Source organism: Aegilops tauschii, chromosome 3, assembly GCF_002575655.3.
Source record: "Aegilops tauschii subsp. strangulata cultivar AL8/78 chromosome 3, Aet v6.0, whole genome shotgun sequence".
In the NCBI taxonomy this organism is placed as follows: Eukaryota; Viridiplantae; Streptophyta; class Magnoliopsida; order Poales; family Poaceae; genus Aegilops; species Aegilops tauschii.
In genome coordinates, this window is record NC_053037.3 from 75,786,539 (window position 1) to 75,807,745 (window position 21,207).

Here is a 21,207-nt window from a genome sequence, read left to right on the forward strand (position 1 = left end):
TTTTGGAACAAGTGTTGTCATGTGACAATCGGAAACACAAGTATTATTAAAACCGTGGGCGTTCTATTTACCATTTACGTGCCGCCACGCGTCCCCTTTTTTTATTAGCTAGGAGGCGCTATGCAGGGTAGCTATTTGAGTATGGGAGGCGTGCGATCAGACCCCTGCTCGTGCTTATCGGGAGGAGAGCCCTTTGACTTCCATCTGCCGTCCACCTCTCTCCCAAGGGCTCCATTAATGGCGCCCGACCCTCTGTTTAATAGCGTGGCAATGTCTCACTCGACTGAGATTTAAGAGAGAGAAAATAAAATCTGAAAAGAAAATTTTGCACGGATCTTGATGTAAGATCCGACGGACCTATATAGCATCTACTGCGACTTATAGCAAGAGTGATGAATATATATAAGGACAACGAGAGTGGATAATAATTGTCTTACATAATTAGAAAGATAATTAAAAAAGCCAGATGTGGCTATGCCCGAAATACACAAGGGCGAAAGAAGAAGGAAGACGCATACAACGATCTGGCTCGCTGATCTCTACTTTCTTTATGCGCTGTAGGTCATGGAGACTAGTTCTCGCGGCGGGCGATGATCTCTTTCATTAGTTTCATGTCCTTAATACACTGCTTGGAAGCATCCACGGATTCTTCCACCAGCCTGTTGGGCTCGAGGCGGAGCATGGCATTCTCGTCCATAAGTTTCTTGACGATGACGCCCGTCCTCTGCAACAAGGCAGCGGTGTCCTCCGCCTGCTTTGCCCTTTCGGCGATCTTTGCCCTCAGCAGGTCGCGCTCGCCCCGGAGCTTCGCATTGCCCTCCCCTAGTTGCTGGATGACGCCGGTAGCCTCGTCCTGCAACCTCGCCCAGCCGGAGATCTGATCCATCTGGCTATGGATCATCGCACGCATGCGCCTGTACGAGTCCTCTCCTGCCCGCGAGAAATTTTCCCAGGACGCCGCGGCGCGGCGGGACCTCCGTGCTGCTTCGGCGGCGTGGCGGGACATCTCTGCTGCTTCCGCGGCGTAGACGGACCAGTCTGCTACATCGACGGTGCGGCGGGACCTCTGTGCTGCTACTGCTGTGCGGTTGGACATGTCGGTTGCTTTCACGGCGAGGCGGGACATCTCTCGTGCTTCCTCTTCCATCCTCACCTCTCCCTGGTGGAAATGTCTCGACCCAGAACTCACGCTGGCCATGGCTTGATTGACTTGATTGTTTTTTGTGGATGAGGAGTTGAGGAGGCATGTGCCATCATCTTAGCATAGTAGTATTTATAACCGAGTACTACTAGTACGCTCCTAAGTGGGAAACCGTTTAGGTTGTGATCGGTGTGAACAGGTTTGCAATTAAATATAGCGTGGTAGTAGTAGTAATTTGGAATGTGACGAGACGCGCTCAAAATTTATTGACGGTTCTAGTTTTGAAGTGCGGCACTATTCCTAGATGGCGTAACGTCGGCACGTTTTCTCGGTCGTGGTGTAGCATATGCCATGGTACTAGTTCTTTTTCTACTGTTGTGTACGTGCAAAAACTGGCACCGTCGGATACATATGTTACGCTTGGCGTTCGACAGGAATAGCCTCGTGGCATGCTATAGACTAGTCTTTTTTTCAAACGCATTACACCTATCTCTCGGGACTTCTCGCACGCACCATCACTGCTCCCTAGGTCGATGCCACCCACATACACTTGTACTCTGAGAAGAGGTGCACGCACGCACTCGTCCTCACTCACACACGCATCTGTAGCTACGAATTGTAGTGTTCTCAACCATCCGATTGGCTCTATCATAGGTTTCACATTGCTCCTTGGCCTTGAGATTGAGAAGTTTAAAACGCGGAGGCTAAGATGGAGGCGCGAGGTTTTGGTTAATGTGCGGGCCGCACACGGCACCAACACGACACGAGCTTCATCTGCCTGGTGCGCATGCAGTCGGGTGAGTTGTCCAACTATAGACACAACCAGGCCCTCGTTGGTATCCGCGCGTCGACTTTGGCTGGTCATAGTGGAGAGTAGCATAGACTATTTACTAGTACCTTCATAGTGGGTAGTGTCATATAGTATATGCATAATTTGGCGACGAGCGCTCTCTATATGTACCACCTTTTTCCTTTAATTACATCTTGTTAGTTTTGCTCCATGGCGCAATCCATCGATACTACTACTATACAAATGTATACATTTTTTAAAAGGCTAGAGGGCGGGGCAGTCTAGCTTGGTCCTTTTCACGAGAGGCGAGGGCCTTTGTGATTTGACGGCTCATTACTGCTGGAAGGCGGGGCCTTGTGAATTGACTGCTCGTATAAATGTGCCGACGACCTGAGGAGGAGCAAAGAACCGTGCGGTATACTCAAGTTTTCCACTGGAGTACAATGGAGGAGCATGAAACACGGTAGTCCAGTGCCATATCGTCTACTCTCCACTCTTATTATATATTACTAGCAAGAGGCATTGTTCTATTGGCGATAAAGAATGATCTAATTTGCTAGTCATCTCATTTTTAGCATTGTTCTATTCATGCCTCACAGAGAAGGTGACACGTGCGGCAAAACACCCAAAGAAAAATAAGAAACACAGGAGCAAAAGAAGAAGGAGGATTATCACCCCAAAAAAAGAAGGAAGACGCACACACAAGTTTGGGGCGCTGCTCTCACTACATGAAGGGTTGCTGGCCGTGGAGTCGTAACTGCTTCTTCATCGCCTCCATGACCTCCATCTCCTTGCGCGTCTCCTCCGCCATCTTCATCATTGTGTCCATGATGCGGGATTTCTCGATGCGAGCCTTCATCATCTGTTCCATGGCTGCATTACGTACCTTCACAGCAGTCGGGTGCTCGATGCAGAGCTTCGCCAACTCCTCCTTCTGTTCCATGACGAGGGCCTGCAACATCTTCATCGAGGAACTACTATTCTCATGCAGCTTCTTCCAGCCGGCATTCTCCTCCTTCAGTAGGTCGAGCTCGTGGCAGAGCTTCGCCTTGTCCTCCTAAAGTTGCAGGATTTCGCCGGTCGCCTTCTTCTCCGAGGCAATGCTCTTCTTTAGCAGCATCACCAAGCCGGCGGTCAAATCACCCTGCTCATTGAGCTCAGCGGGCATGTCGTCGAGGCTCTCCTTCAGCAGCTCCACAAAGACGTGGATGAACTCCTTCTGCTTATTGAGGTGGTTATTGAGCTGATCGGGTATGCCGTCGAGGGATAATGACTCCAGCGCCGCCAGCTCGGCATGTTCGCCTCCGGGTCTAGGGCGCTCCTGGGAGCCATCGCCTGCCCGTGAGATATCTTTCGAGGTCTCTACATGGCGGCGAGCCCTCTCTTTTTTCCCGCACCCTTGGTTGCCCCTCCCTTGTTACGAGTAGTTCTCGACCTAGAGCTCTGCACACCAGCCATGGCAAGGACGGACAAAGAAGGAGGTCTTATGAGGAGGAAGATAGAGTAATTTTCGGTTAGGTAGTTCCCCTTTTTATAATCTAAATACTAGCACTAGTAACAAAACCTGGATGGTGAGAACACGTTCAAGTTTGGTACGTACTGGTAGGTGTGAGCAGGCTTGCACTTAATTGTAGCAATAGTACTTTCGAATGTTATGGGAACAAGGTAAAGATTAATTTATGGATTTTGGTTTCGAGGCCCAAAACGGCCTCCGATGAGTTTAGTGGAACATAAATTTCAAGTAGACTACTGTTGACGCTAAAAAGTGGCACGATCATAAAGCGGCATGCCGGGGCGAAAACCTTGCCGGGGTAAAATCTTGCCGGTGTGAAAGCTTGCCGGTGTGAAGGCTTGCCGGCATGGAAAGCTTGCCGGCGCAGAAAGCTTACCCGGGTGGAAGCTTGTCGGTGTGAAATCTTGCCGGGGGAGAAACCCTGCCGGGAAGGAACCCTTGCCGGGGTAGAAACCTTGCCGGAGTGGAAACCCTGCCGGGGAGGAAACCTTGCCGGAGTAGAAACCTTGCCGGGATGAAACCTTGCCGATGTGAAAGCTTGCCGGGTAGAAACCTTGCCGGTGTGGAAAGCTTACCCGGATGGAAAGCTTGCTGGGGTGGAGGCTGTGATAGTCAATCCGACGAGAAGTTGAACATGGGCTCAAAAGTTTATTCAAATGATCTTGTATGGAAAAGTGTTCCACACGGAAGTTGTGTGCCTCGTCAAAACGATCGATTTTGATATAAAGATCGTCCCAATCCGAGGTCGTATGCGAAAGTTAGAGCCTGCACAGCGAGACCCTCCAGCGAGCAAAATATGACGCCCGGAACCACACACATATGGGGGTCTGTCTGATGAGCTGCGTGAATAATTAGCTGTTTTGCGCGAGCAATTTGACCCTCAAGATTACCTCTGATGAATAAATGTTCAACATGAAAGATGTTCGTCTCGTCGAAACGGTCATGACTGCTTTTGGACTCGTTTCCATCTGAGGTCGTTTGCCACCACATAAAAGACCCGCAAGGTACAGCCAGTTTAAACCGAACAGTTTTGGAAAGTTCGGATAAAACCAGTCCGAATTTGACTAGGGTTTTGGATGTCAATTGGTGTAATTTTCTTGTAAGGAAAGCCTAGATGAATCATTTTCTTGTACGGGAAGTCCAGCCGCCTCTTATATGTGTTGGGGGTGACGGCCGATTGAAACAACACACAATCGAACAAATCAATATACTACTTTTTCATCTACATTTTATCTCTTCACTGTTTCTCTCTCTCGTTCTTCGCTATTCCTCGAGTTTGAGAGCTGCGAATCCCGAGGCTCTAGGGGCAAGCGAATCAACCTAGGGCAGCCCATTTCCGCCGCACTCCCTGACGGGGTCCCTCCCGGGGGTGTGGGGTTTCGGGTCTGCAAAAGCGCCCGTCGACTGTCTTGCGTATCGTGCTGTCGGCCGGGTCTCCTTCGACGTGAGCTGCAGTGCATCACCCCCGGCATTGAGGGTACACGTGATGTGTTCGTGTGTCAACACACTTTTTGGCGACTCTTGTATTTGAAGCCTCATGCCGTTAGAATATTTTTGTACAAACAATCAAGCCGAATATGAAGCATTATTATTCGGCCTAGAGATGTTACTTGCTATAGGTGTTACACATATTGAGGCTTATGGTGATTCGTTATTAGTAATGCAACAAATATCTAAAGTCTTTCAATGCTTCGACGAATCACTTAATGTTTATCTTGATAAATGTCTAGATATAATTTCTACTTTGGATTATTTTAGCATTCCTCATATATATAGACATGAAAATTGGAATGCAAATGAGTTGGCACAGCAAGCATCTGGCTATCATGTTGATCGTGGCATGTTTCATATTTCTGAAAAGCCGATGTCTAGTCTTGCCAACATGGGGGAGGCCGAACCGGAGCCCACTGTTTGGGCCACTAATGAAATATTCAATGCAGGAGAAAATCAAGACTGGAGGAAACCCATCATTGATTATTTATGTGATCCTAGTAGAAGGGTGGACAGGGCTATTCGGCATATGCCTTTCAAGTACACAATGAGAGATGATGGTCTCTATCGCCGAACGGTTGATGATGTTCTTTTAAAGTGCTTGCACGAGGACCAAGCGAGAATTGCTATGCGAGAGGTGCATGAAGGTATTTTTGGCACTCATCAGTCGGCTCCCAAGATGAAATGGTTACTACGACATTCTGGGTTTTATTGGCCGACTATGATTAATGATTGCTTCAGATATTATAAGGGTGTGAAGCTTGTCAAAAATTTGGTGATATTCAGTTGGCTCCTGCTGCTATGTTACATCCCATTATCAAGCCGTGGCCTTTCAGAGGATGGGGTTTAGACTTTATTGGACAAATTCATCCGTCTTCATCAAAGGGGCATTGGTTCGTATTAGTAGCAACCGATTATTTCACTCAATGGTCTGAAGCAATACCTCTCAAGAACATGACACATACGGAGGTAATTAAATTCATAACCGAGCACATTATTCATAGATTCGGTATTCCACAAACGTTGACTACAGATCAAGGCTCATCATTCATGTCACAGCAAGTCAGAGAATTTGCCGAATCTTATAACATAAAGTTGCTCAGTTCCTCTCCATATTATGCCCAAGCCAATGGACAAGCTGAGTCTAGCAATAAAATTTTAATCAAACTCATCAAGAAGAAGATTGAGGATAATCCAAGGAGATGGCATGAGTTGTTGTCTGAGGCTTTGTGGGCACATAGGATCTCAAGGCATGGTGCTACGAAGGTGACTCCATATAAGCTAGTATATGGTCAAGAGGCTGTTTTACCGGTGGAAGTAAATTTGAATGCTTTGAGAATAGCCAAGCAAAATGATTTATCGGCAGTAGACTTTTATAACTTAATGATGGACAACATTGACAAAGTTGCCGATAAACGTTTTGCTGCTTTGAAGGCCATAGAGAGAGACATGTTGAGGGTGGAAAGAGCTTACAATAAGAAAGTCAAGTTGAAGAATTTTCAAGTTGGCGATCTCGTCTGGAAAGTGATTCTACCGATTTGTTCAAAAGGTAGAAAATTCGGGAAGTGGTCTCCAAGTTGGGAAGGCCCTTTTAGGATTACCAGAATAGTTCCCAGAAACTCTTATTTATTGGAATCCGTACAAGGGGCACTGTTACCTCGAGCTCTCAATGGCAAGTATTTGAAGAAATACCACCCGAGTGTGTGGCAAGAAGCCTAAGTAGGCAATGGCCGATAGATGATTATCGCCCTTAGCACAAACATGGCCGATACCTGATTATCGTCCTGAGAAAAATAAAAGGCCGATGGGGTGTTCACATCGTCTTTAGAACCAACACAGTACAAGATATTTTTTGCCACGCTAGCTTTGACGAAAAACAGGGGGGCATGTGTTGACGCTCAAAAGTGGCACGATCATAAAGCGGCATGCCGGGGCGAAAACCTTGCCGGGGTAAAATCTTGCCGGTGTGAAAGCTTGCCGGTGTGAAGGCTTGCCGGCGTGGAAAGCTTCCCAGCGCAGAAAGCTTACCCGGGTGGAAGCTTGCCGGTGTGAAATCTTCCCGGGGGGAGAAACCTTGCCGAGGAGGAACCCTTGCCGGGGTAGAAACCTTGCCAGAGTAGAAACCTTGCCGGGGAGGAAACCTTTCCGGAGTAGAAACCTTGCTGGGATGAAACCTTGCCGATATGAAAGCTTGCCGGGTAGAAACCTTGCCGGTGTGGAAAGCTTACCCGGGTGGAAAGCTTGCCGGGGTGGAGGCTGTGATAGTCAATCCGACGAGAAGTTGAAGATGGGCTCAAAAGGTTATTCGGATTATCTTGGATGGAAAAGTGTTCTACACGGAAGTTGTGAGTCTCGTCAAAACGATCGATTTTGATATAAAGATTGTCCCGATCCGACGTCGTATGCGAAAGTTAGGGCCTGCACAGCGAGACCCTCCAGCGAGCAGAATATGACGCCCGGAACCACACACATATGTGGGTATGTGTGATGAGCTGCGTGAATAATTAGCTGTTTTGCGCGAACAATTTGACCTTCGAGATGACCTCTGATAAAAAAACGTTCAACATGAAAGATGTTCGTCTCGTCGGAGCCGTCAAGACTGCTTTTAGACTCGTTTCCATCCGAGGTCGTTTGCCACCACAAAAAAGACCCGCAAGGTACAGCCAGTTTAAACCGAACAGTTTTGGAAAGTTCGGATAAAACCAGTCCGAACTTGACTAGGGTTTTGGACGTCAGTTGGTGTAATTTTCTTGTAAGGAAAGCCTAGATGAATCCTTTTCTTGTACGAGAAGTCCAGCCGCCTCTTATATGTGTTGGGGGTGACGGCCGATTGAAACAACACACAATCGAACAAATCAATATACTACTTTTTCATCTACGTTTTATCTCTTCACCATTTTTCTCTCTCGTTCTTCGATGTTCCTCGAGTTTGAGAGCTGTGAATCCCGAGGCTCTAGGGGCGATCAAATCGACCTAGGGCAGCCCATTGCCGCCGCACTCCCTGACGGGGTTCCTCCCGGGGGTGTGGGGTTTCGGGTCTGCAAAAGTGCCCGCCGATTGTCTTGCATATCGCGCTGTCGGTCGGGTCTCCTTCGACGTGAGCTGCGGTGCATCACCCCCGGCATCGATGATACACGTGACGTGTTCGTGTGTCAACAACTACACTGCTCAAATGCGTAAATATTATGTTACTGTCAAAAATTGGCACAAAATACGAAGGAGACCAATGCAAGTACTACTAGCAACCCATGATTTAACTACTCGCATGCGCGCAGTGGAGTAGTAATGTCTTTCTTCCGCCCTCACGTCCACTCAATTTGCATGCGCTGTATTAATTGACCATCAATGAAGTGAAGGACTTTACACGCATCAAATTATCACATGGGGTGGATCTTGGTACAAAATTCCATCCGCCCGTGTACCCGCCTGTGCGTGTGAGGGAATGAGTGCGTGTGTGGCGTGCGTGCACATCTTCGCTTCGTGCATGTACCGCCAGTGCTGCTCAGGGAGGACGAGTACATTCTTCTAGAACCAGCAGCACGTCACTGTGATCAATTGGTACGTACTGGTACCAATTGATCACACAAGGATGTCGCGACAACGCCTCCACATGTGCCACGTGGCTTCATGAACTGTAAGAGAGACACTGTGTAGTGTGCCATTGTGTTTTGCACATCCTCGAAGTACTAGTAAGGTACACGTGCATTGCACGCGTCAGATTTTGCAACCAAATTATGAATAAATACCACACTGTAGCATGTAAGCTCTGTGTCATATATTCCTTATGTAGACCTTCGTTTAATTCTTATAGTTCATCTCATTCAAAATCAATTAGTTTTTATAAAAAACCTAGGGCCTCTTTGATTCGTAGGATTTCCAAATCGTGGGAATAGGAAGAACATGGGATTAGAGTGGAATGTCGTCTTGAATCCTACAGGATGGTACGAGTGTTTGATTGTGCATAGAAAAAACGCAGAATTTTTTCAAAGAGGTTTGAGTGGATGGGATGTTTCCTATGAAATCTAGTGCAAATGAATCATATGGAAAAATTCCTATGGTGGACAATTCTACGAATCAAATAACCAAGATAGGAAAAATTCCTAAGGATTAGAATCCTCCAAAATTCCTTCAAGAATCCTTTGAAATAAAGAAGCCCTTAATCTATTTTATGATTCATGGAATTGTGCGTTGTAAAGCATAAAGTAAAAACAAATAATGGCAATTCAACTGGAAAAAAAAGTTTGGGCAGTTATGATACGGAAGATTCAAGAACAAAGGAGAACCACTGTTGTTTTGAGATTTGTGTAATATGCTTAAGTTCAACCATGGAGTCTGCTAGATTGTACATGTGGCAAAATCCGGTGGGGGCTAGAAGATGGTGCAAGGGGCCGAGTGGAGGGAGACTATGAAGGAGTGCACAACTGCGAGATCGATATTTAGAGAGAGGGGCGAGAACGTGCGCTGTTGCGCGCAGTGGCGGAGCCATGAAAAATGTCCCATGAGCTAGGGGGCCAAGCATTGTTAATCCTTTACGAGGAGGGCCAATTCATCAACTTAAACCATTTTTACCAGCAATTGTTTATTGATCACATTCTTATTAGCCTCGATATATAGTGATGTTAGGGGGGGCAGGGCCCTTGCCGCCGCTGTCTTCGCCATTGTGCGCGCGTCTGAGAGATGAAGCGGAAGGCATGGATGATGAGAGGGGGGCGTTGGATATATAATTAATGTGGGTGTATTAGCTATATATGTAATCCTATATAGAGAGGTTTAGATTGATCGATGGGGACGTGGGAAAGAGGGTGAGACATCACTAGATATATAGATTGATCGGTTTATGTGGAAAACTATGAAACACCTAGCTACACACACACACACACATAGAACATCGATCATTGCGCATGCACGTGAGAGATAAAGAATGCCCGATATGATGGAGAGGGGGATGTGTGTGTGTGTACCTTCATGGGAGGCCGACCTGAAGAAAAAGATTGCATGTGTGCAATGGATAATGCCGACTGCTAGTGTGTGTGCATGCATGCACGAGAGAAAGTTAGTGGTACAATTATAAAGAGAAGACCAATGTGTGGGTGTAAAAGACTAGGTGAGGTCATAATCAATGTAAAGTTGAATTCAAATATTCGAATAAGAGATCACGATGTTTATAACCCATGCATGCATGAATATAACGGAGATCTGCGCGGTGTGGTTTGGAAATGAGCATGTTGTAATGTATACACATTGAACAAGGTTAGACTGGTTTGAATTTGAGATACCGATGGCAGACATTGTTTGGCCACATTGCATCCGTGCATGGACACACTATTCTAATTGGAGATGATGGGTGGCTTTTGCATCACATATCTATTTCTATACCCATATATATATATATTAATTTATATTTTATATATAGTGTGCGGATAACTTTAACTTTGAGAGATGGTCATTGGATGAGGCCAATCCGATGGTGCAGAGCTGGCAAATTTGAGCACTACTGGCCATTGGGTATCATCTAGATTCCACCAGATTTTGCGACATGTACAATCTAGAAGACTCTATGGCTGAACTTAAGCATAATGCACAAACCTCAAAACACAAGCACTTCTTCTTTGTTCTAGGATCTTCCATATCAGAATTGCCCAAATGTTTTTCTACATGATTTGTTTGTACTTTATGCCTTACAACGCACAATTCCATGAATCTTAAAATAGATTAGCTTTCTTATAAAAATTAGATGATTTTGAATGAAATGAACTATAAGAATTAAACGAACATCTACATCATGCATATATGACTCAAAGCATACATGCTATAATGTGGTATTTATTCATAATTTGGTTGCCAAATCTCATGCGTGCAATGCACGTGTACCTTACTAGTCAAAATGGTGTCTGTGTGTGTTGTGTGTGTTAAACACATTGTACGTAGTATATCATACTAATCTAAATTGTCTTTTTTCTTTTGGGTACACGTTAAGCTTGTTCTCCCAAAATTTGAAGCCGCGCCTTGTTATGCCAAAATTTCAAGCTAGCGTCTCTGTCTTCGTGCTGCGAAACTCCTACCTCTTCAACCCGCGCTTTGTTAGCCCGAAATATTTAAGATATATCTTTGTCTCATTGCGCTCCGACAATTCCCTCCATCTCAACCCGTGCCTTGCTATTCCAAAATTACAATGCGCGCGAAAACTCCCACCTCCTGTGAAATCCCGACACGCGAAATGCCCGTGATACCAGTGAACCGAAAGAACCGCCTCAAATCGGTGGGGGTACTTTCATAACTTACCCCACATTTCGGACAAGCGCGTCCCTAAGCCATGGTTCCTCACTCCCATCCCATCCGCCCACCCATTCGTGCACCGAGGCCGGGAATAACCGCGAAGCCCCACACCCTCCTTCCTCCACCACCCAGCCGGAGCCTCTTCCCCAATGACGTCGTCCACAGCAACACCTCGACGTCCCTCATCCAGATGAGGATCCGTCGTCAATCTGGTCGTCTCGCCGGTTCAGCCACCCCGTCCTCCACCTCCAAGGAGCTGCCCTGACATTCCCCTCGTCTTTCGCGCCACCTCCATTCCCACACCGCCGTTTTCACCTGCACCACCGGAAGAGCATCAGCATCACCGTTTCCTTGATTCAAGCTGCGACCTAATCAGCGCCACCAAAGAGGTTGTGCACTAATCGCCGCATTTTCTTCTTGATTCAATCTCATGGTGCTGCCGGCGCTCGGTCCCGAGCCGACACGGCGCGGCTCCGTCCACCGCGGCGTCGCCGGCCATTTCCTCCACGGCGTCGCTCCCTCGGCGGCGACGTCCCCATCAGTAGGAGCTGCTGCTGCTTTAGCTCTCGCTCGCGCTGCTGCTCTGGTCTTGCTCTCGGTCCCCTGCCTGGTCTGCTCTTGCTCTTGCTATTGCTCGCGCTGCTGCTCTCGCTCTTGCTCTTGCTTGCGATGCTGCTCCGATTTAGCTACACTTCAGTCGACTGAATCGACTTTTGGGTCAGTCAATTTTCAGGGGGTGGGGGGCTCGCCAGACTTAAGGAAGAACCAGCCGCAGCGGGGAGGGGCTCACCGGAGAAGTACCCCACTATCTATCTTAGGGTTCAGGGTGGGGGCAGTGGTCGCCGGCGTTGGTGGGGCGGTGGCGTGTGGATCGCCGGAGAAAAAGCTCGGCACGGGGGGGCCTAGAGGGATGGCCGGGGCGGCGGCGGACCGGCGGTGGGGAGTGTTTTCGGGGCGGGGCGGGCGGCCCACCGCCGGCCGCGGGCGGCGGGGGGCGCCTGTTTGGCCGGTGGTGGCTGGCGGCTCAGGGGGGTGGAGGTTGAAGATGAACTGCAGGCCCTTGATTTCGTATCCAACGGTTGCCGATAAACGTTTGGCTGCTTTGAAGGCCATAGAGAGGGACAAATTGAGAGTGGTAAGAGCTTACAATAAGAAAATCAAGTTGAAGAATTTTCAAGTTGGCGATCTCGTCTTGAAAGTGATTCTACCGATTGGTTCAAAAGGTAGAAAATTCGGGAAGTGGTCTCCAAGTTGGGAAGGCCCTTTTAGGATTAGCAGAATAGTTCCCGGAAACTCTTATTTAGTGGAATCCGTACAAGGGGCACTGTTACCTCGAGCTCTCAATGGCAAGTATTTGAAGAAATACCACCCGAGTGTGTGGCAAGAAGCCTAAGTAGGCAATGGCCGATATATGATTATCGCCCTTAGCACAAACATGGCCGATACCTGATTATCGTCCTGAGAAAAATAAAAGGCCGATGGGGTGTTGACATCGTCTTTAGAACCAACACCGTACAAGAAATTTTTCGCCACGCTAGCTTTGCCGAAAAACAGGGGGGCATGTGTTGACGCTCAAAAGTGGCACGATCATAAAGCGGCATGCCGGGGCGAAAACCTTGCCGGGGTAAAATCTTGCTGGTGTGAAAGCTTGCCGGTGTGAAGGCTTGCCGGTGTAGAAAGCTTGCCGGCGCAGAAAGCATACCCGGGTGGAAGCTTGCCGGTGTGAAATCTTGCCGGGGGAGAAACCCTGCCTGGGTGGAACCCTTGCCGGGGTAGAAACCTTGCCGGAGTAGAAACCTTGCCGGGGAGGAAACCTTGCCGGAGTAGAAACCTTGCCGGGATGAAACCTTGCCGATGTGAAAGCTTTCCGGGTAGAAACCTTGCCGGTGTGGAAAGCTTACCCGGGTGGAAAGCTTCCCGGGGTGGAGGCTGTGATAGTCAATCCGACGAGAAGTTGAAGATGGGCTCAAAAGGTTATTCAGATGATCTTGGATGGAAAAGTGTTCTACATGGGAGTTGTGCGTCTCGTCAAAGCGATCGATTTTGATATAAAGATCATCCCAATCCGAGTTGGTATGCGAAAGTTAGAGCCTGCACTGTGAGACCCTCCAGCGAGCAAAATATGACGCCCAGAACCAGACACATATGTGGGTATGTGTGATGAGCTGCGTGAATAATTAGCTGTTTTGCGCAAGCAATTTGACCTTTGAGATGACCTCTGATAAAAAAAACGTTCAACATGAAAGATGTTCGTCTCGTCGAAACGGTCAAGACTGCTTTTGGACTCGTTTCCATCCGAGGTCGTTTGCCACCACATAAAAGACCCGCAAGGTACAGCCAGTATAAACCGAACAGTTTTGGAAAGTTCGGATAAAATCAGTCCAAATTTGACTAGGGTTTTGGACGTCAATTGGTGTAATTTTCTTGTAAGGAAAGCCTCGATGAATCCTTTTCTTGTACGGGAAGTCCAGCCGCCTCTTATATGTGTTGGGGGTGACGGCCGATTGAAACAACACACAATCGAACAAATCAGTATACTACTTTTTCATCTACGTTTTATTTCTTCACCGTTTTTCTCTCTCGTTCTTCAATGTTCCTCGAGTTTGAGAGCTGTAAATCCCGAGGCTCTAGGGGCGAGCGAATCGACCTAGGGCAGCCCATTGCCGCCGCACTCCCTGACGGGGTCCCTCCCGGGGGTGTGGGGTTTCGGGTCTGCAAAAGCGACCGCCGACTGTCTTGCGTATCGCTCTGTCGGTCGGGTCTCCTTCGACGTGAGCTGCGGTGCATCACCCCCGGCGTCGAGGGTACACGTGACGTGTTCGTGTGTCAACAACTAGACTGCTCAGATGCGTAAATATTATGTTACTGTCAAAAATTGGCACAAAATACGAAGGAGACCAATGGATGTACTACTAGCAACCCATGATTTAACTACTCGCATGCACGCAGTGGAGTAGTAATGTCTTTCTTCCGCCCTCACGTCCACTCAATTGCATGCGCTGTATTAATTGACCATCAATGAAGTGAAGGACTTTACACGCGTCAAATTATCACATGGGGTGGATCTTGGTACAAAATTCCATCCGCCCGTGTACCCGCGTGTGCGTGTGAGGGAATGACTGCATGCATGGCATGCGTGCACATCTTCGCTTTGCGCATGTACCGCCAGTGCGGCTCAGGGAGGACGAGTACATTCATCTGGAACCAGCAGCACGTCACTTTGATCAATTGGTACGTACTGGTACCAATTGATCACACAAGGATGTCGCGACAACGCCTCCACATGTGCCACGTGGCTTCATGAACTGTAAGAGAGACACTGTGTAGCGTGCCATTGTCTTTTGCACATACTCGAAGTACTAGTAAGGTACACGTGCATTGCACGCGTCAGATTTTGCAATCAAATTATGAATAAAGACCACACTGGAGCATGTAAGGTCTGAGTCATATATTCCTGATGTAGACCTTCATTTAATTCTTATAGTTCATCTCATTCAAAATCAATTAGTTTTTATAAAAAACCTAGGGCCTCTTTGATTTGTAGGATTTCCAAATCGCGGGAATAGGAAGAACATGGGATTAGAGTGAAATGTCGTCTTGAATCCTACAGGATGGTACGAGTGTTTGATTGTGCAGAGAAAAAACGCAGAATTCTTTCAAAGAGGTTTGAGTGGATGGGATGTTTCCTATGAAATCTAGTGCAAATGAATCATATGGAAAAATTCCTATGGTTTACAATACTACGAATCAAATAACCAAGATAGGAAAATTTCCTAAGGATTAGAATCCTCCAAAATTCCTTCGAGAATCCTTTGAATCAAAGAAGCCCTTAATCTATTTTATGATTCATGGAATTGTGCATTGTAAAGCATAAAGTAAAAACAAATAATGGCAATTCAACTAGAAAAAAAGTTTGCGCAGTTATGATACAGAAGATTCTAGAACAAAGGAGAACCACTGTTGTTTTGTGATTTTTGCATTATGCTTAAGTTCAACCTTGGAGTCTGCTAGATTGTACATGTGGCAAAATGCGGTGGGGGATAGAAGATGGTGTGAGGGGCCGAGTGGAGGGAGACTATGAAGGAGTGCACAACTGCGAGATCGATATTTAGAGAGAGGGGCGAGAACGTGCGCTATTGCGCGCAGTGGCGGAGCCATGAAAAATGTCCCATGAGCTAGGGGCCAAGCATTGCTAATCCTTTACGAGGAGGGCCAATTCATGAACTTAAACCATTTTTACCAGCAATTGTTTATTGATCACATTCATATTATCCTCGATATATAGCGATGTTAGGGGGGGCAGGTCCCTTGCTGCCCCTGTCTTCGCCATTGTGCGCGCGTCTGAGAGATGAAGTGGAAGGCATGGATGATGAGAGGGGGGTGTTGGATATATAATTAATGTGGGTGTATTAGCTATATATATGTAATACTATATAGAGAGGTATAGATTGATCGATGTGGACGCGGGAAAGAGGGTGACACCTCACTAGATATATAGATTGATCGGTTTATGTGGAAAACTATGAAACACCTAGCTATACACACACACATAGAACATCGCTCGTTGCGCATGCATGTGAGAGATAAAGAATGCTCGATATGATGGAGAGGATGATGTGTGTGTGTGTACCTTCATGGGAGGCCGACCTGAAGAAAAAGATTGCATGTGTGCGATGGATAATGCCGACTGGTAGTGTGTGTGCATGCATGCACGAGAGAAAGTTAGTGGTACAATTATAAAGAGAAGACCAATGTGTGGGTGTAAAAGTCTAGGTGAGGTCATAATCAATGTAAAGTTGAATTCAAATATTCGAATAAGAGATCACGATGTTTATAACCCATGCATGCATGAATATAACGGAGATCTGCGCGGTGTGGTTTGGAAATGAGCATGTTGTAATGTATACACATTGAACAAGGTTAGACTGGTTTGAATTTGAGATACCGATGGCAGACATTGTTTGGCCACATTGCATCCGTGCATGGACACACTATTCTAATTGGAGATGATGGGTGGCTTTTGCATCACATATCTATTTCTATACCCATATATATATATATATTATTTTATATTTTATATATAGTGTGCGGATAACTTTAACTTTGAAAGATGGTCATTGGATGAGGCCAATCCGATGGTGCAGAGCTGGCAAATTTGAGCACTACTGGCCATTGGGTATCATCTAGATTCCACCAGATTTTGCGACATGTACAATCTAGAAGACTCTATGGCTGAACTTAAGCATAATGCACAAACCTCAAAACACAAGCACTTCTTCTTTGTTCTAGAATCTTCCATATCAGAATTGCCCAAATGTTTTTCTACATGATTTGTTTGTACTTTATGCCTTACAACGCACAATTCCATGAATCTTAAAATAGATTAGCTTTCTTATAAAAACTAGATGATTTTGAATGAAATGAACTATAAGAATTAAACGAACATCTACATCATGCATATATGACTCAAAGCATACATGCTATAATGTGGTATTTATTCATAATTTGGTTGCCAAATCTCATACGTGCAATGCACGTGTACCTTACTAGTCTAAATGGTGTCTGTGTGTATGTTGTGTGTGTTAAACACATTGTACGTAGTATATCATACTAGTCTAAATTGTCTTTTTTCTTTTGGGTACACGTTAAGCTTGTTCTCCCGAAATTTCAAGACGCGCCTTGTTATGCCGAAATTTCAAGCTAGCGTCTCTGTCTTCGTGCTGCGTAACTCCCGCCTCTTCAACCCGCGCCTTGCTAGCCCAAAATATTTAAGATATATCTTTGTCTCGTTGTGCTTCGACAATTCCCTCTATCTCAACCCGCGCCTTGCTATTCCAAAATTACAACGCGCGTGAAAACTCCCACCTCCTGTGAAATCCCGACACGTGAAATGCCCGTGATACCCCTGAACCGAAAGAATCGCCTCAAATCGGTGGGGGTACTTTCGTAACTTACCCCACATTTCGGACAAGCGCTTCCCTAAGCCATGGTTCCCCACTCCCATCCCATCCGCCCACCCATTCGTACACCGAGGCCGGGAAAACACGCGAAGCCCCACACCCTCTTCCGTCCGCCACCAAGCCGGAGCCTGTTCCCCGACAACGTCGTCCACAGCAACACCTCGACGTCCCTTATCCTGATGAGGATCCGTCGTCAATCTGGTCGTCCCGCCGGTTCAGCCACCCCGTCGTCCACCTCCAAGGAGCTGCCCTGACATTCCCCTCGTCTTTCGCGCCACCTCCATTCCCACACCGCCGTTTTCACCTGCACCAGCGGAAGAGCATCAGCATCACCGTTTCCTCGATTGAAGCTGCGGCCTAATCGGCGCCACCAAAGAGGTTATGCACTAATCGCCGCATTTTCTTCTTGATTCGATCTCATGGTGCTGCCGGCGCTCGGTCCCGAGCCGACACGGCGCGGCTCCGTCCACCGCAGCATCGCCGACCATTTCCTCCACGGTGTCGCTCCCTCGGCGGCGTCGTCCCCATCAGTAGGAGTTGCTGCTGCTTTAGCTCTCGCTCGCGCTGCTGCTCTGCTCTTGCTCTCGGTCCCCTGCCTGGTCTGCTCTTGCTCTTGCTCTTGCTCTTGCTCGCGTTGCTGCTCTCGCTCTTGCTCTTGCTTGCGATGCTGCTCCAATTTAGCTACACTTCAGTCAACTGGATTGACTTTTGGGTCAGTCAATTTTCAGGGGGTGGGGGGGGGGGGGCTCGCCAGACTTAAGGAAGAACCAGCCGCAGCGGGGAGGGGGCTCACCGGAGAAGTACCCCACTATCTATCTTAGGGTTCAGGGTGGGGGCGGTGGTCGCCGGCGGTGGTGGGGCGGTGGCGTGGGGATCGCCGGAGAAAAAGCTCGGCACGGGGGGCCTAGAGGGATGGCCGGGGCGGCGGCGGACCGGCGGTGGGGAGTGTTTTCGGGGCGGGCGAGGCGGCCCACCGCCGTCCGTGGGCGGCGGGGGGCGGCTGTTTGGCCGGTGTTGGCTGGCGGCTCAGGGGGGTGGAGGTTGAAGATGAACTGCAGGCCCTTGATTTCGTATCCATTGGCTGCAAAATCGACTGACTAGAGATGAAAAAGTCAGTCGACTGACGTGTAGCCTCACCTCTAGTGCGTTCAGTTTCGACTGTAAAATTTAGTTTCGACAGCAAAATTCAGTTTCGACAGTTAAGTTCAGTTTTGACAGGTAAATTCAGTTTCGACAATTAAGTTCAGAGATGAGCGGCTGATGTATACATCTAGCATTTTGTGGTTATGTATTTTACGTCATCTATTGGAGATGCTATTAGAATTCCACTCAGGTTAACATTGTCTCTCTTGTCCTGCTTCAGCCTCGGCGTCGTACAACTCACCGGAGCTGCTCCAACGACGAAACCCTCCATCACAGCGGAGCAGTACCTCAGGCTCCATATCCAGACGCCTAAGATCTGCTTCCCCTCCTCCGACAGCCAAGTCAGCCGGAGCATCCTCACCGGCGAACCCAATCATGCTGAGATCGACATGGCTTCCCCAAAGAGGTTGTACACTTCTTGTGGTTTGACTTAATCTCACCATGCTTCTTTGCAGCCTGTGATCTTCCAATTCTTGTGAACCAAACACCCGATTGGCAGAAATCATGTGTTTTTTAATTCTCTGTTTCGCACGTGCATTCCTATCCTATTCCTGTCTATTTCCTATCCCTGCATTGTTATAATCCTCAAATTCAAACAAGCCCTTACACAATTACTTCTGTTACAGATATGTGTCAAAGAAAACATTGTGTGGTTTGTCCTGCTCCTGCGGTGTTGTGTTCCACCCCAGATCAGCTGCTCCAACGACGGAAGGTTCACCATAGCAGGGATCCGCTCTCCAGACTGTCTTTCGCCGCCTCAGATCTTCTTCCCCGCCGCCGGCAGCCACGACAACTGCATTACCATCATCAACTGAGCAGATGACCTTGAGGACTACATGGGTCCGCAAGAGAGGTCGCACTCTTCCGTGTCTGCTTACGTTATGCATCGCTTAATATGATGACATGCTACTTTATCGTCATGTTCACCTATTAGACTCCGAGTCAGGTCCAAACTTATGCTGAAACTTGAGTTTTTAAATGGTTGTGGGGTACATATTGGGGCAGCAATTAGTACTATCTGTCTACTATCTGGTTAATCTCGGGTGTCTATTACGAGTTTCATGTTGGGTGCAAACAAACATTAAAGGAGCCATTATCTGTATTTTTTAACTAAAGCTATTATATGCCTGCTATCATTGGTTTTGGGTCTATCCACAGTTTGCTACCATCACTCTGGATTTGTGCATGCACTCCTTACATAATCTCACTATGTTTTATTCCTATGCATGTCAGTTATTGTAAACAATGGAACTGAACATGTAGAGCAAAAGAGGCGAGCCTTGCGTGGCAATAAAATTCCATGCAGACGTCGCTCCATGGTGGGCGCAAAGGCAGCCCCCCTCCACCCATTTCGGATCGTAATCAAGAGGAAGATAACTGTTCTGAGGGGGATTCAGAAGCGGAAGACCACTCCTATTTACCCCATGAGGTCTTCGCTCTAACTTGGCATGCTGATGTTGGTTATATCATGCATGTGGTGCCTTGTATTGCTTACTTTATACATCAAATATGTCAACTGCTTAGTTTAGACATGCTTTGTGTGAATGCCATCTGTTTAGTTTATTCATCGTTTATGCGAATTATGCAATGCCATCTTGTTTAGCCAGGCATCATATATGTGAATTTTGCAATGTCATCCTGATTAGCCAGTCATCTTATATGTGAATTATATCAGGCCATCCTTTTTTTCGTTACGTATTACATTTGTCAACAATGTTAGTACATTCAACTACACTTCGTGTGCATCTGCCATTTGACACGGTGATGGAAAATTCTGGAGTGAAAACAAGGTCTTCAGAGCAGACTATGCTATCTGACGAAGCGCATATCTCGCTGGTTACGGATAGCTCCTCAGAGGAGGACTCAGAGACAGATGCCCAGTCCTATTCCCCCCTCCCCCCGAGGTGTATGCTCTAATTAACTTGGCAAGGTTATGTTGCTCATATCGTGCGTATGGTGTCTTGCATTGCGATGTCATTTCATTAGTTTAAACATGCTTTGTGTGAATGCCGCCTGTTTAGTGTCTAATTACCATATATGTGAATTATGCATTGCCATCTTGTTGCAAGACATTATATATGTGAATTATGCAATGCTATCTTGTTGCAAAGGCATTATATATGTGAATTATGCAATGCCATGCTGTTGAGCCAATCATCATGTATGTGAATTATATCATGCTATCATTTTTTTGTATTACGTTTTCGATTTGTCGACAACGTTTGTATATTCAACTACTCTTCCTGTGCATCAGCCATTTGAAGCGGTGATGGAAGTATCTGGAGTGAAAACAAGGTATTCAGAGCAGACAATGCTACCTGCTGAAGCAGACTAAGGCATAGCCTAGTGGTGGGAAGGGGCTGATGCCTTCCCACCCACCCAGGTTCAAGGCATGGTACTTGCAATTTGGGGTTATTGCACCAATTATACTGTAGGGGGTTCCCTTACAGTCTTTCTGTCAAAAAAATGCTACCTGCTGAAGCAGACATCTTGCTGGATACACAGAGCTCCTCAGAGGAGGATTCAGAGACTGATGACCAGTCCTATTTCCCCCCTGAGGTCTATGCTCAAACTTGGCAGGGTTATATTACCCATGTCATGCATGTTTTCTTGCATTGCTTAGTTTTTACATCATATATGGATTGCCATATGCTTACTTGCTTACTATATAAATCATATATTTGAATTATATCATGCCATCATGTTTACATACACAACATCTATCTGAATTATGGCATGGCAACCCATTTAATAAAGACATGATATAGTTATATCATCTCATCCTGTTTAGTGTTTACAGTCATCATATTTTGAATTATGTCATTCTATCCGGGAATTATATCATGCTATCATGTTTCCATAGGCGGCATGTATGTGAATTATGGCATGCCAA